Source organism: Capsicum annuum, chromosome 4 (genome assembly GCF_002878395.1).
Source record: "Capsicum annuum cultivar UCD-10X-F1 chromosome 4, UCD10Xv1.1, whole genome shotgun sequence".
In the NCBI taxonomy this organism is placed as follows: Eukaryota; Viridiplantae; Streptophyta; class Magnoliopsida; order Solanales; family Solanaceae; genus Capsicum; species Capsicum annuum.
The window spans coordinates 173,533,177-173,548,165 of record NC_061114.1 but is presented as its reverse complement, the minus strand read 5'-3'; positions in this window follow the sequence as shown (position 1 = coordinate 173,548,165).

Here is a 14,989-nt window from a genome sequence, read left to right as displayed (position 1 = left end):
AATGATTGATGATAAAAATGAGTTTTTGAACTCATATACATGTATATATACACATATTCCCATCCATAATATCACAGGGAATGACCAAAGTGCCTTTAAAATTTAAATAATGTCAAATCTGTTCTTTGGTGGACTGTTTTGATAAGCTAAAGTAGATCGACCATAACTCTTTGCTCCGATATCAGATTTGGGTGAAATTGGTATCGTTGGAAAGATAATTCAAAGGGATTTCATTTCATATAAAGTAGGACATCCAGTTCATCCTGTACAAGGAGTTATGATCGTTTGAAGTTGACCCTAAAAATCTGTTTTGAGAGGCTGAAGTAAAACGAGTATAACTCCTTACTCAGACGTTGGATTTGGATAAAACCAACTGTATTGGAAAGAAGACTCAAAGATCTTTCTTTTCATAGGTCGCATCTCTCTCAGTGCATTATGTTAAGGGAGTTATGATCGTTCAAAGTTGACCCAAAAAATTGGCTGGCCTCAGTAGTTTGTGTGCAGGAAATTTTCCTGCACATTTACTATTCCCAATATCCCGGTCACCGTTTTATAGTTTCGAACGTTCTCGATTATATTCGAAACCTATCTATTTTTGGAAATCTTTATATCGTTGGAAATCTTATTCAATAACCTTCGTATGGGACCATCGACGGGCAAATTCCGGTATAAATAAAATAAAATAAAAATAAATTCCATATAAATAAGACCAATACACGTACTTGAATACGCCAATACACGTACTTGAATACGGGGTGTTACAAACTATATTTCACAACCCACAACTTAAAGAACATGAAAATCCTTTCAATTCATGCCACAATGCAAAAATTAAAGTTGAAGGAAGAGAAACATGCCTGAGATACACAAGAATTTGAAGTCAATTTAAAGTTTAGATCCCAAATGATGAATTTTCTATGAAACCCTTTAGCTTTCTTGGGTGGAGAGTTAAAGATGAATAAAGTAGAGTTTGATCTTTTAAAACTGAAGGAAAAGGGTCACTTTTATGTTTATAAGTCGTAAAAGGGGTGAAAAAACCAAAAGCCCCTCACCTCAAGTGGAAAAATATAAAACTGGAAGAAATTTACACATTAGCATGGTGCGGCCTAATCATGGAGGTTATCATCAATACCACACCGATATCATGGAGGCTAACCTCCCTGACACGGTGATATCGAGGAAGCACACTGCCTCGGTGTTCCAAAATAGCCTTGAACCCCTTTCATAAATTCCTAAACTTTTCCAAATTACCCTTTTAACATCCCTAAACACAAATCAAGTCAAAAATCGATATTATGAATACGGGAGAGTAAAAAATAAAATAATCAAAATTTTAAGGGTCTTGCATTATACCCCTCCTAGGATCATTCATCCCCAAATAATGAGTTAGGACATTCTTAGAACAAGAATAGCAAGAATACATTAGAATCAAATGACAAATTTGAATTTCGATAAGAGTGAAACGAGTTTCATACTTTACGCACTTCCATCCAACATAGTAAACAAGAATAGATACTTGGCCTCCATATCTTTCTTAGTTTCTCATGTATCCTCTTCTACCTTTTGATTCCTCCAAAGAACGCTCACTGAAGCGCTAGTACTTGACTAATATAATAGAAAGTAAAGGGACTCTATTATGATCTTACGAATATAAAGATCTCAAAATGGAAGAACGAGCACTTTTGCTCGCCCCTATCTCTAAAGGGGCGTAAGCACTTCACGCTACGTCCTTTGTCCTCAATCTATGAACCTGCCTATCTAATATCTTAACCGAGACTTTCACATAAAATAAGGAATCCATAACACCAATGTCCTCAATAGGCACTATCAAGAAAGGATCACCCACAAACTTTTTAAACATGGATACATAAAACACGAGGTGAATAGAATCCAAACTCGCAGGTAAATCTAGCTCATAGGCACCATTCCCAATTCTCCTTATAATTTGATACGGACCGACGTAACAGGGACTAAGTTTTTCCTTCTTCTCAAATCTCATGACTCCTTTCATAGGAGACACCTTCAAGAATACCCAATCATTTACTTCAAAATCCAAATATCTTTGCCTCACATCCACATAAGACTTTTGGCGACTCTAAGCAGTCTTAAGTATTTGTCTAATCATTTTCACCTTCTTTATGGCTTGGTGAACCAAGTTAGGACCAAACAACCTAGTCTCACCAACCTCAATTCATCTAATAGGAGACCTATACCTCCTACCATAAAGAGACTCAAAAGGGTCCATCTAAATGCTAGAATGATAATTATTATTATTATACACAAACTCAATAAGAGGAAAATGATCAACCCAACTCCCTCTAAAATCAATCACATAGGCCCTTAGCATATCCTTCAAAATCTAAATAGTACGCTCCACTTGTCCATCTATTTGAGGGTGAAAAGCGGTGCTAAGGTTTAGCTTAAACCCAAACCTTTCTAAAAAGAATGACAGAAGTGAGATAAAAACTACGTACCTTGGTCTGAAATAAAAGACACTGACACAGCGTGCAACTTTACAATCTCCTGAATGAACAACTTAGCATAATCCTCTGCTGAGTAGTTAGTCCTCACAGGCAAGAAGTGAGAAAACTTAGTTATCCTATCTAAAATGACCTAAATCAAATCACACTGATTGCGAGACCAGAGAAGACCCCTAATGAAATCCATACTAATCATTTCCAACTTTTACATGAGCAAATCTATCTCTTAAGACATAACGCCAAGCCTAAAGTGTTCAACCTTGACTTGCTGACAAATCATATATTTAGCAACAAAATTTGCCACATCCCTCTTCATGTTGTTCCATCAGTAGATTTCCTTCAAGTCATGATACATCTTAGTCGAAACCAGATGAACTATATATCTAGACTCATGAGCCTCAGTCAAATCCTTTCCCACAGCCCACTAACATCAGGAACACACAACCTACCATGATACCTCAAGATACCATCTCCCCAAATCTCAAAAGCCATAATATTTTATTGACCTACATCACCCTTAATCTACATAAGTATGGATCCAATTCCTTCTTCTCCTTCACCTTACCACCAATAGATGAGTTGACCACTTCTTGAACAATAACTCTCCCATCCTTAGAATCCAAAAGATGAACTCCCACGTTAGCCAATATGTGAATATCCTTCACCAACCCGTTTTTCTCCTTATAAATATGAGACAAGCTCCCCATGAAAAACCTACTAAGAGCATCAGCAATAATATTAGCTTTACCTGGATGGTAGTGCAAGCTCATGTCATAATCTTTAAGCAATTCGAGCCACCGTCTCTGCCTAAGATTCACTTCCTTCTAAGTAAACACATACTGCAAGCTCTTATAATCTGAATTGATATCCATATGCACCCCATACATATAATGGCACCAAATCTTTAAGGTAAAGACCACAACCAGCAACTCTAAATCATGAGTCAGATAATTTCTTTCATGAACCTTAAGTTGTCTAGAAGCATAGGCTACAACCTTACCATGTTGCTTCAACACACAACCTAGTACCACGCGGAACGCATCACAAAACACCACAAAACTATTAGTACCCTCAGGCAAGGTTAAAACTGGCGCAAAAGTTAACCTTCAACTTCTCAAAACTACCCTCACAAGTATTGGACCATAAGAGCTTAACATTTTTCTGAGTCAACTTCATTAATAGAACAATATTAGAAGCAAAACTCTCTACAAACCTTCGATAATTCCCAGTCAAACCTAAGAAGGTCCTAATGTCGGCTGGAGTGGTGGGTCTAGGCTATTTCGTAACTGTCTCAACTTTTTGTGGATCCACCTTGATCCCTTCATTAGAAACAACATTCCCAAGAAAAGTCACAATATTCAACCAAGACTCATACTTAGAAAATTTAACATATAAATTCTGGTTTTTAAGATTCTGCAACATAATTTGGAGGTGATTGACATGATTCTCCTCACTCTTAGAGTACACCAAGATGTCATCAATAAAAACTATAATAAATAAGTCTAAAACTGCTTAAAAACCTTATTCATAAGATCCATAAAGTAGCCGAAGCATTAGTCAATCCAAATGACATTACCAAAAACTCATAGTGACCATATCGGGTTTGGAAAACAGTCTTGGGAATGTCAACCTCCCTATTTTTCAACTGATAATAGCCCAAATGAAGATCAATCTTAGAGAAACATCTAGCATCCTGAAAATGATCAAAGTGGTCATCAATCCTAGGAAGAGGGTACTTATTTTTTATTGTTACCTTATTCAACTGATGATAATCTATGCATATCTAAAGGGACCTATCTTTTCTTTTGCATTAAAAGCACAAGAGCACCCCATGGAGAAATACTAGGACGAAGGAACCTTTATAAAAAAGATCTTTTAGTTGCTCCTTTAGCTCTTTTAATTGAGTCGGGGTTTTTATATAAGGAGGAATATAAATAGGATGAGTATTTGGTAGAAGATTAATCCCAAAATCTATTTACCTATCGGGAGGAATTCCAAAAAGATCATCGGGAAAGACTTTAGGAAATTCATTAACCACAGGGACATTTTGCAAAGGATGAGTTTTAGGATAGAATCCTTAACCCAAACTAGATGATATAGACACCCTTTAGAAATTAATTTTTGGGCTCTAAGATAAGAAATAAATCTCTCTTTGGGTACTAAGAAACTTCCCTCACGTTCAATTACCAGTTTGTTATGGAATTACAAACTAACCTTTCGGGTCCTACCATCCAGAAAAGCATAGCACGAGTGAAGCCAATCCATCCCTAAGATAACATCAAAATCTATCATATCCAACTCTATCAAATCCACCAATGTCTCCCTATGAAAGATAAACACCACACAATCCCTATAGATTTTTTTAGAAACTATAGAATCATCCATAGGAGTAGAAACAGAAAAGGGGTCAAAAATACTTTCAAGACCAAAACCAAAATGCACAGTCACATAAGAGGTCATATAAGATAGAGTAGAACCCGAATCAAGAAAATAATAAACATCACGGGAAAAGAGTTATAATATACCAGTAACAACATCTGGAGATGCCTCAAATTCTTGGCGAGTACCAAGTGCATAAAGACGATTTCGGCTAATGCCGATACCAGAAATAGCGCCCTTTGGGAAGGGGTAGAATATAAGGTGACCTAAACTTTATTAGCTCTAGTGGCAACCTTGGTTGATGGACAATCTCGCTGCAAGTGCCCAGGCTGACCATATTATAACACTGATTTCTCCCAGTCTCACAATAACCATGATAAAGTTGCCCACAAAAATAACAAGGATAATAAGGTAGGGCTGACCGAGCTCCACTAGCCTGAGACTGGGAACCCTATGCCTTAGAACCGCTGTTAGCCTGAAAATAATGATCACCCGAAGGCTTAGGATAAGGAGCACTAGCAGATGAATACAAATTTCCCCAATTTTTCTTCTTGGTCCACTGTCTACCATCTCTCGCACTATTTTGCTGACCCTCGCCCTACTTTGAATACCTAACTTCTTGTTTTGCCTCTCTCTATCTCCGCCTATTTTTTGTTTTCATCTTCAACCTGTTGTATATAAACCACAAGTCTAGAGATGTCCATATCATTATTCAATATTATAGCCTTACACTCCAATACCAAGTCACGAGATAACCCAGAAGCAAACTTCCTCATCTTGGATCTCATACTAGACATAAACTTTGGAGCATAACGAGACAACTGCTGAAATTTTAATGCATACCCCATCACACTCATCTTATCCTACTTCAGGTTAACAAATACCTTATCATTAACTTCCCTCAACTCCTGAAGAAAGAAATAATCAAGAAAGGCACTAGAAAAGTTATCCCACACTGCCTACTCAGCATTATCACCCCTCATATCTTTCCACTTCCCATACCACTAATAAGATATATCTTTTAACTGATAAGCAAGAAACTCTACACCCTTTACATCAGTAGCATACATCACCCTAAAAATCTTCGCCATCTCATCAATGAACTCCTGCAGATCCTCCTCAACCTTAGGCCTGTAAAGGTTGGGGCATTCAACTACATAAACTGGCCAACCCGAGTGACCTCAGATGGAACAACTGAACCAACACAATCTGACTGATGAGACTGATATGTCACCAACTGAGTAAGCGAATGAATAGACCAATAAAACTCCAAACCAAAAATGTCTCCCTAAGTTAACTGAGCATAAGTGTCACCAGCATGAGAAACCCGAGGACTAGTGGGGATAGGCAGAACTCCACGTGGAGTGGCACAATCAGGAGCAGGGACTCTAAACTGAGTCTAAACTCCATAAATAAGGCAAGTCTCCTCCACATTATCCTCAGGTAGGACATAGTTCCCAACAGAGTTTCTACAAACATCATATCTTCTGTGAGGCATGATCTGAAAAGCGAGAAAGGAGTAAGAGAAATTTCATAACACTAGACTTTATAGCTCAAAATAGAACACAAGAAAGAAAAACATTCCTAAATGCCTCGTAGCCTTCTCCTTATGAGTATGGCGAGCTACACAGTCATAAAAAGGACTCTACTCGACATGATTTTATAGACACCCAACGACTCTAAATCGTACTCTAACACCAAGCTTGTCATGACCCAAGCCAAGGCCTAGCTGTGATGGATATCTCAAGCCCACCGTGGATTAGAGGCCACCCCCATCGCCTAACCTTATGAGCATAACAATAACCATAAGTGAAAGCCAATTAAGATAGTAATTAGAAGATAATAGATAACTCAAATGAAACTAGGAGCCCAATAATAAACCCACTCACATTTATCCACAATAACCACTAAGACCAAAATAGCAACTAAGTCGGGAAATACCCCCGACTATGATAAAAATAAATCCAAAAGTACCGAGTCAATAATGAAATAATAATGAAATGTAGTGTCCTAAGACAGTCAGTGGGATAAATACTAGCATGTAACTCAAGGAAGGTGATAAAATAATGCCATATCTAAAATCAGTCAAAACTACATGTACACTTTCATATATACATATATAAGATACCGAAATAGGATAAAGGTCATGAACATGAGATTTTTAAAACCATTAACCTGGATTGTTTAGCTCTATTTGTCCTAAGGGCACCCATGGGCTATATGGGTTCATCTCCCCCTGCTGAAAGGGCCCTAGTGCGTGTAGCCATATGAATCGAGGAAGGGACAAAGCCACTGAGGCTTCAACCATTCCTAATATATATAGTGTGTGTGTGTGTGTGAACCATGCATATGGTCATATAGACCCGCATGTCGGCAAACACAATTTCTAGTATCATTTCCTCCGGGACCTCTACTTTCACGACAAGCTACACAGTCCATCTTAAGCCCAAATTAAAATAATTTGCACATAATTCAAACCATTAACCCGAGAGCCACTCATTCAGGCATTTAACACTTGGTATCGTCATACCAATATGCTTACAAGTTAAATAAAATATGCCAAATCAATTCATGCAATCAAATTGGACTCTCAAGTTTTATCAAAATCCAAATCATGGCCACCAAGGCTATCCAAATCCATTTTTATATCCATTTATCCATTAATGAAATGCATTGGGTTCAACAACAAGTTAAATCATGTAATTATCCATAATAAAATCAAATTTAGAAAGTAGGTTGAGGTTCATGCAATTTCAAGTTAAAATTCATCTAATTTGGGGAAACTCGTATCCCTCATTCCAACCATTTAAATAATATACCAATTCAATCCCAAAAATATTAATTTAAAGTATGAAAAATTAATTCAAAACATGAGACAGGTAATTCAATCAATAACAACAATAACGCCTCAACTCAATTTCAAAATCCACAATTTAAATCACATGAAAATCCTTTTAATTCATGCCAAAATGTAAAATTAATGTTTAGAAAAGAGAAACATGTCTGAGATACACAAGATTTTAAAGTCAATTTGAAGTTTGGAGCCCGAATGATGAATTCTCTATGAAACCCATGAGCTTGTTTGGATGGAGAGTTAAAGATTAATAAAATATAGTTTGATCTTTTAAAACTAAATAAAAAGGATCACTTTTATGTTTATAAGTCGTGAAAGGGGTAAAAAGACCAATTTCCCTCACTACAAGTGGAAAAAAATAAAACTGGACGAAATTTATACCTTAGCGTGGCACAACCTTATTACGGAGGTATCCTCCGTGTCAGGCCGATATCGCAGAGGCTAACCACCCTAGCACAGTGATATCGTGAAGGCACACTATCTCGGAGTTTTAAAATAGCCCCGAACCCCCTTCGAAAATTTTGAAACTTTTTCAATTACCCTTTTAACATCTCCAAATGCAAATCAAGTCAAAAATTAACATTACAAACGCGGAAGGGTCAAAAATAAAATCATTAAAAATTTAAGGGTCTTACAATATGTGTTTCTATAATAAAAGGAGAAAAGGTCTAAATATACATCCTTAGATTGTATATTGCAAGTCATAGTAATACTTCTTAGATTGTAACTAATAACAACTTTTAAATTTTAGAAAAAAAATTAATAGGACTTTCTAAGATAATAAAATTCTTCAAAAATGTGTTTTCTTTTTTTTGTTAAAAAAATATACTCTTTAAAATAGATGTCAGTTACTAAAGGATGTCAATCACTCCTAATTTCTCGCAAAAATATTTTTCTTCTCCAAAAGCGGCTTCTTTTTCTCCAAAATATTCTTTTTCTCCAAAAATGACATATATTATTACTAAGTCTCATTGATTCCTAACAATTTTTTTTACTGTCATAAATTAAGTAGTTATACTTGAATCAACTTTCAACTGATCTTGGAGCGACAACTTAGTCACCTTTTCTCAGAAGCTAAGTCAAATCTAACACATAATGTCTCTAATATAGTATACCCTATTTTCAAATTCTCCAGCAAAGAATGAACCATTAAAAATAAAAATGATTTTTTGGTGTCTAATACCTTTGGCCTCCTCTAATATGCCTATTATTTCTTTGTGCCATAAACCAAAAGCCTTGTTTGTTCTATTTCTTTTTTTACTGCATGTATCTGTAAATGTAACTGGTATGTATGTGTGGATGTAGGTTATTCTATTTTTGTCAGTGATAAGTTGAAGTCCGTAAAGATTTCATTCTAATCAGATTGAAAAACTTGGTGACTGCATGTAATGGTTTTTTTCCTTCAATAACCCCTAATTTTTTTTATCTTAATCGTCGAAAAAATTTATTAAAATAGAGATTTACACATTTCTTCTTTTTCCTCCAAAAATCAAAAATCAAATTCAGTGTGAAACCCAATATTATTCAAATTTTTTAGCACAATCGTCAAAAAAAATTATTAAAATATAAATTTACATATTTTGATTGCAACATCCAAAAAGAATTATTCAGATCTTTGATGGCTATTTCAATATCATTTCATTCACTAAAGACATTTATAACTAAGCACCATTCTTGTATATTATTTTACATACCAACTTCATATATCCAAAATCCAAATTAAAAATTATTTTGTATATGATATTGATATAGAACATGACTTTAAATTGGTTGAAAAAACTAAATAAAATGCAATACACATATAGAATTTGTTTTGAGTATAAACCTAGTTTCAAATAAATTCACATAATATTTTTTATTGTAGTTTTAATACGAATTACTTACATTGAGACCCCGATAAGAAATACCATTTAGTAAATGAGATAGATATATAAATTAATTTCTTATAAGATTCCTTATTTCAATACGATTTTCATATGCAATTAATACACTAAAATATGTACAAAATTCTTACATACTAACATATAAAAAAAAATATGAAATAAGCTAGTATTTATACAAATTTCAAACCCCCCCCCCCACCCAAAAAATATATTCCTTTGTGAGTTGAGAAAACTACAATAGCTCCTATATTGATTTGTGAAATTGTTATAAGCGTTTAATTTTAAAAAATAATAATACAAAGTTATGAATAGTTTTAATAATTTTTAAAACTTAAGAGTATAAATTATATTTTTTTAAAAAAGTCAAATATATCTCACCAAAAGCCAAAAACAAAGATAAGCATTCAGTACCCCCTCGAAGACCAAAGTTGCTACAACACACTCCAACTTCACATGAATCCTATTACCCTGAACTCAATCTCAACATATTTTTGTCACCTTTTTATGCTGACGTAACACCTTTATTACATAAAATTAAGTCCACATAAAAAATGACTTAAAAGAATAATTAAAATATGATGAAATTTAATTCAAAAAATAATAAAATCTCGATCAAATTGGAGTGTGTGTACTAGATGGTTTACTCCTAAATATACGATATAAGGTAAAGGTTAAATACATATACAGGCCCCTTAACTATTTCACTTTTTTCGTATAGGCACCTTAATTAAGACAGATGCCTATTGGACCCTTTACCCCTTCACAAATGGTTTTAATTGAGCCCAATTATCTGGCGTGACACCTTTTTAAAGCCTTCTTTTTTAACGTGTTGAGCGCATGTATGTAGTCGTTGCCTACGCGTAAATTTTGACCAATTATATTTTACACCTAACCGTTTCTTTTAGTTAATACACAAATATAATTTCCACTTCATTTCCCCCTTATGACGTCAAATCCCTCATACCCACCTCCAAATCTCTCTATCAAAAATCCTAAAATCGTGATTTCACTCCTAATACTACTAATTTATGCTTCGTTTGTTGTATAATGAAAAGTTACATAGTATTTTTGAGTAATTAGTTCAAGTTTGACATTGATTTCAACATTTCTTTACTGGTTGCGAAGAATCTGGAGTTGGATCTCGAGAATTATTGTTGTTTTATGTTTGAATCGCACTCAGGTATGTTTTAAATGTTAATATTGTCACATTTTTGCCATGTATTGTAGTTGTAAATGGTTTATTAGTTCTTTGTTAGTATATTACGTTAGTAATGGTAGTTTGGAAATATATGAAAAAAGCTAAGGTTTTTACTATTCATAACTTGTCAGGTATTTTTAGGGTTTTGTTTCAGGAATCTGATGGCTAATATTATTATTACAACTCATTTTCACCACGGTGACAAGTTTGTTTCTGATGAAGAATATGGTCCACGCTACATAGAAGAAAGTGAGGTGGAATATGTAAGTATGGACAAGAACCACTCTTCTATATTCGAGTTGTTTTATTATACTAAAGAATTTGGGTATATGACTGTTGGTGGGTTTTACTTTAAATACCCTAAAAAGAAAGTCTTTATTGAAGTAGAAAATGACTTGACTTTGGTAAGTATTGTTGAAGACCTAAAAGATAGGGACTTTTTAGACTTGTATGTGAACCATGTTATGGATGAGTTAGAAGTGGTAGAAGATGGGGTCCCATCTGATTTTCTTTGTGGTACAGTAGATGATCAAAGTAGTAATGTGGTTGGTGAAAATAGTAATGTGGGTAAAAACATATCAACAGTTTATGATATTAATGTTGAAGGGTTACATGAGGAACTTACGCAAACTGACAACATAGATATAAAATCTGGTGTAGATGAACTCTCAGATCTAGAAGGGACTGGAACAGATCTTGATAGTAGTGCTGATTCTCAAGAGTTTAATATACCAGAAGATGATGATTCTGAGGTTGATGAAGATTTAAGAACTCTTAGAAATTAAAGGAGAAACTGTGTGAAACATAAGAAACCTGTCTAAAATGAAGAAATAAAACTTGGATCAACAGGTGTTGATAGGGGATTTGAAGATAATGGAAGGAATAAGGCTTCTAGATACAGTGAAAGATCAGGGGGAGATGAGGAGTATATAGATAGCTCAGAAGTTGATAGTGATGACAGTGCTGATGGACTGGAACCTGAAGCTATCAGGGGTGTTGATTTACCAGCAAGAAAGAAAAGTAAAAAGGTAAGATTTGATCTTGATTGTGTTATGGCTATATTTGAGCTTGGTATGATATTTGAAAATGCTAAGCAATTTAGAAAGGCTGTGGCTGAGTATGTTGTTGAATACAAAGTTAGATTGATGCTTAAGTCTAATGAGAAACATAGAGTTAGAGTTAGGTGTGAGAACAAGAAATGTAAATGGTTGTTGTTTGCTAGTATTGATAAGTATTCAGGTGACTTTGTTGTCAAGCACTACTATCATGTACATGTATGTACTACTACTATAAAAAACAAGTTGTGCACATCTATGTTTATTGCAAGTAAGTTCATGAATGAAGTAACTTTACAACCTTATATAAAAATGTGGGAAATTTAGGAATTAGTGAGAAAAAAATTGGGTTTGTATGTGGAAAAAACTGTCTGTAGCAGGGCAAACCATAGAATCATTAAAGAATTCTTGGGTGATTGGAAGATGGAATTTTCAAGGTTGTGTGACTATGCAGATATGATAAATCATACTAATCTTGCCAGTTCTTGTTGGGTGAGGATAGATAGAGAGTCTCAACCTGGAAAAAATTATTTATTTATTCTTATTTATGCTTTGATGCATTAAAGAGAGGCTGGCTGGCAGGGTGCAGAAAAATTACTGAGTTAGATGGTTGTTTTTTGAAAGGTTCTTGCAAGAGTGAATTGTTAGTTGTAGTTGGGAGAAATGGAAATAATCAAATGTATCCAATAGCCTGGGCAGTGGTTGATCAAGAGACAAAACATAGCTGGAGCTTCTTCATTAACCACTTGATTCAAGATTTGAACTTAGGCACTGGATATGGACTGACTGTCATGTCAGATATGCAAAAGGTTATCCTATTTTTTAAACTTTAATTTTGATGTCTTCTATTTATTTACTATACAATCCATGTTCATATATTTTGTGTTTTGATTTTGTATTTATGCTAATGTAGGATCTTGTACCTACTATACTTGAGTTGCTACCAGATTGTGAAATGAGGTGGTGTGCAAGACACATCTGGTCCAATTGGCATCAAATCTGGAGAGGAGAAGAAAAAAGAAAACAATTTTAGAGGTATGCTAAATCCAGCTTTGAAGTGAAGTTTTTGGATGAGATGGGCAAACTCAGTCAACTTGGTAAGGATATTTGTGAGGACTTATTACATTATGAAAAAAAATCATAGTGCAGGGCATATTTTAGGGAGCATTCTAAATATGACATTGTTGAGAATAATATGTATGAGACTTTTAATTCATGGATTTTAGCTGGTAGACATAAATCTATAATCAGTATGTTAAAGGAGATTAAACACAAGATAATGGATAGAAATATTGAAATGAGGAAGTTTATTGATACCTGCATTTCAGACATCTCTCCTATGGCTTTGCTAGTACTTGAAAAAACAAAGATATGGCTAGAAATTGCACAGTTAGGTTCAATGGACAGATTGGGTATGAAATTTTAGATGGTCCTTATAGGCATATAGTTGATATTAGGGCAAGGACTTGCACTTGTAGAAGCTGGCAATTGAGAGGCATACCATGTCAACATGCTGTATTGGCTTATCAACATAAAGGTATAGAGCCTGAATTTTATGTGGAAGAATGGTATAAGAAAGATACATTCTTGAAGGCTTATGACTACTTTCTTCAGCCAATACCTTAATATGAAAATGTGGCCTAACACAAGTGGCGTAGTGATTGATCCTCCTGAGCCTAGACCAATGCCTGGCAGACCAGGAAAGAATAGAAAAAAAGGGAAGAATGAGCCTAAGAAGAAGTATGGGAAGCTATCCAGGAAAGGACTGAAAATTTCTTGCTCCAAATGTCATCAAATTGGTCATAACAGAACTCTTTGTAAAGCTCAGGTAATGCACTTATATCTTTTAATTCAATAATTAAATTATGATATTTATAATATATATTTAATATCCTTTATTGTTAGGATGGAATGGGATAACCTGAAAGTTCTAGCCAGGCAGTAAGTTCTAGCAGGCCACCAAGCTTCAGCCAGCCACTAAGCTCTAGCAAGCCACCAAGCTTCAGCCAGCCACCAAGCTCTGCCAGGCCACCAAGCTTCAACCAACCACCAAGTTCTAGCATGCCACAAAGATTCAGCCAGCAACTAAGCTTCAACAGTTCTATGTGTGTTGATACCTCAGCAGTTATAAGAGTACAGCCAACTGGAAGAGGTAGAGGTAGAGGTAGAGGTAGAGGTAGAGGTACAAGCACTGACAAAGGTAAGAGAGCTGGCAAAAGCAAAGGATTTAGAAGAGGCACTAGCAGAGGTAGAGAAAAAGAAAGTGTATCTGATCAGCAACTTGGGGAAAAAAGGACCATTGGAGCATCAACATCATCAATAAGACAAAAGAAGTGTAAGACAGTAGGATTTGGTATCTACACTGATCAAATGAGTTGCAGTAAAACATTAAATGTAAGTGTGAATTACAACTTCAATTCATGTAATTTTTAATGATCTTTTGACAAATCTAATTTTACTTTATTTTATGCAGCCTGGAACTAGAGGTGAAACAATTGCCACTCGTGGTGTTTACAAAGATGTAACTCAAACAAATATTGATATTGGTTATATGCCTCGAGGAATGAAGTGGAAGGGAAAGAATGTTGTCACAACTTCTTAATTGGAGAGTATGAGTCAGTCAAAAAAGAAGCTAACTTGAAAGTTCTAGTGCACCAGGAGGAATATAAAGTTGTTGAATTAATTGTGTTTTTAGTACAATGTATATTTTGGTGATTAGTTGTATGGCTACTTTGGTATTTTGTTGGGGGCTTTGAAGATTCTGAACTATTTTTTGTGGTCTGTTTAGATTAGTTCTTGATAAACACTTAATGTATGGTTGGAGCTCATTTTGAGCAGTTAAATGGTAGATTATTGTGTTTAAAATGTCGATCAGTTGCACTTGTGCTCTTGTGCTTTAGATAATTATTGAATGGTGGTTCCTTTTGTGTGAAATATGTGACAGCTTTGAATCATTTAAATGAATCATTTGAACTTTTAAAAAAATAGAGTACAGTAATCTAACTAAACCAATTACAACAGTAAAGAAAAATCAAAACATAGTAAGAGAGTAACATCTCACAACTTATCTTCATTCCTTCTTAATTGTTTCATACACAACAATCCCACTACAACAGGACAGCCAAAGCAAAACAGTCCCA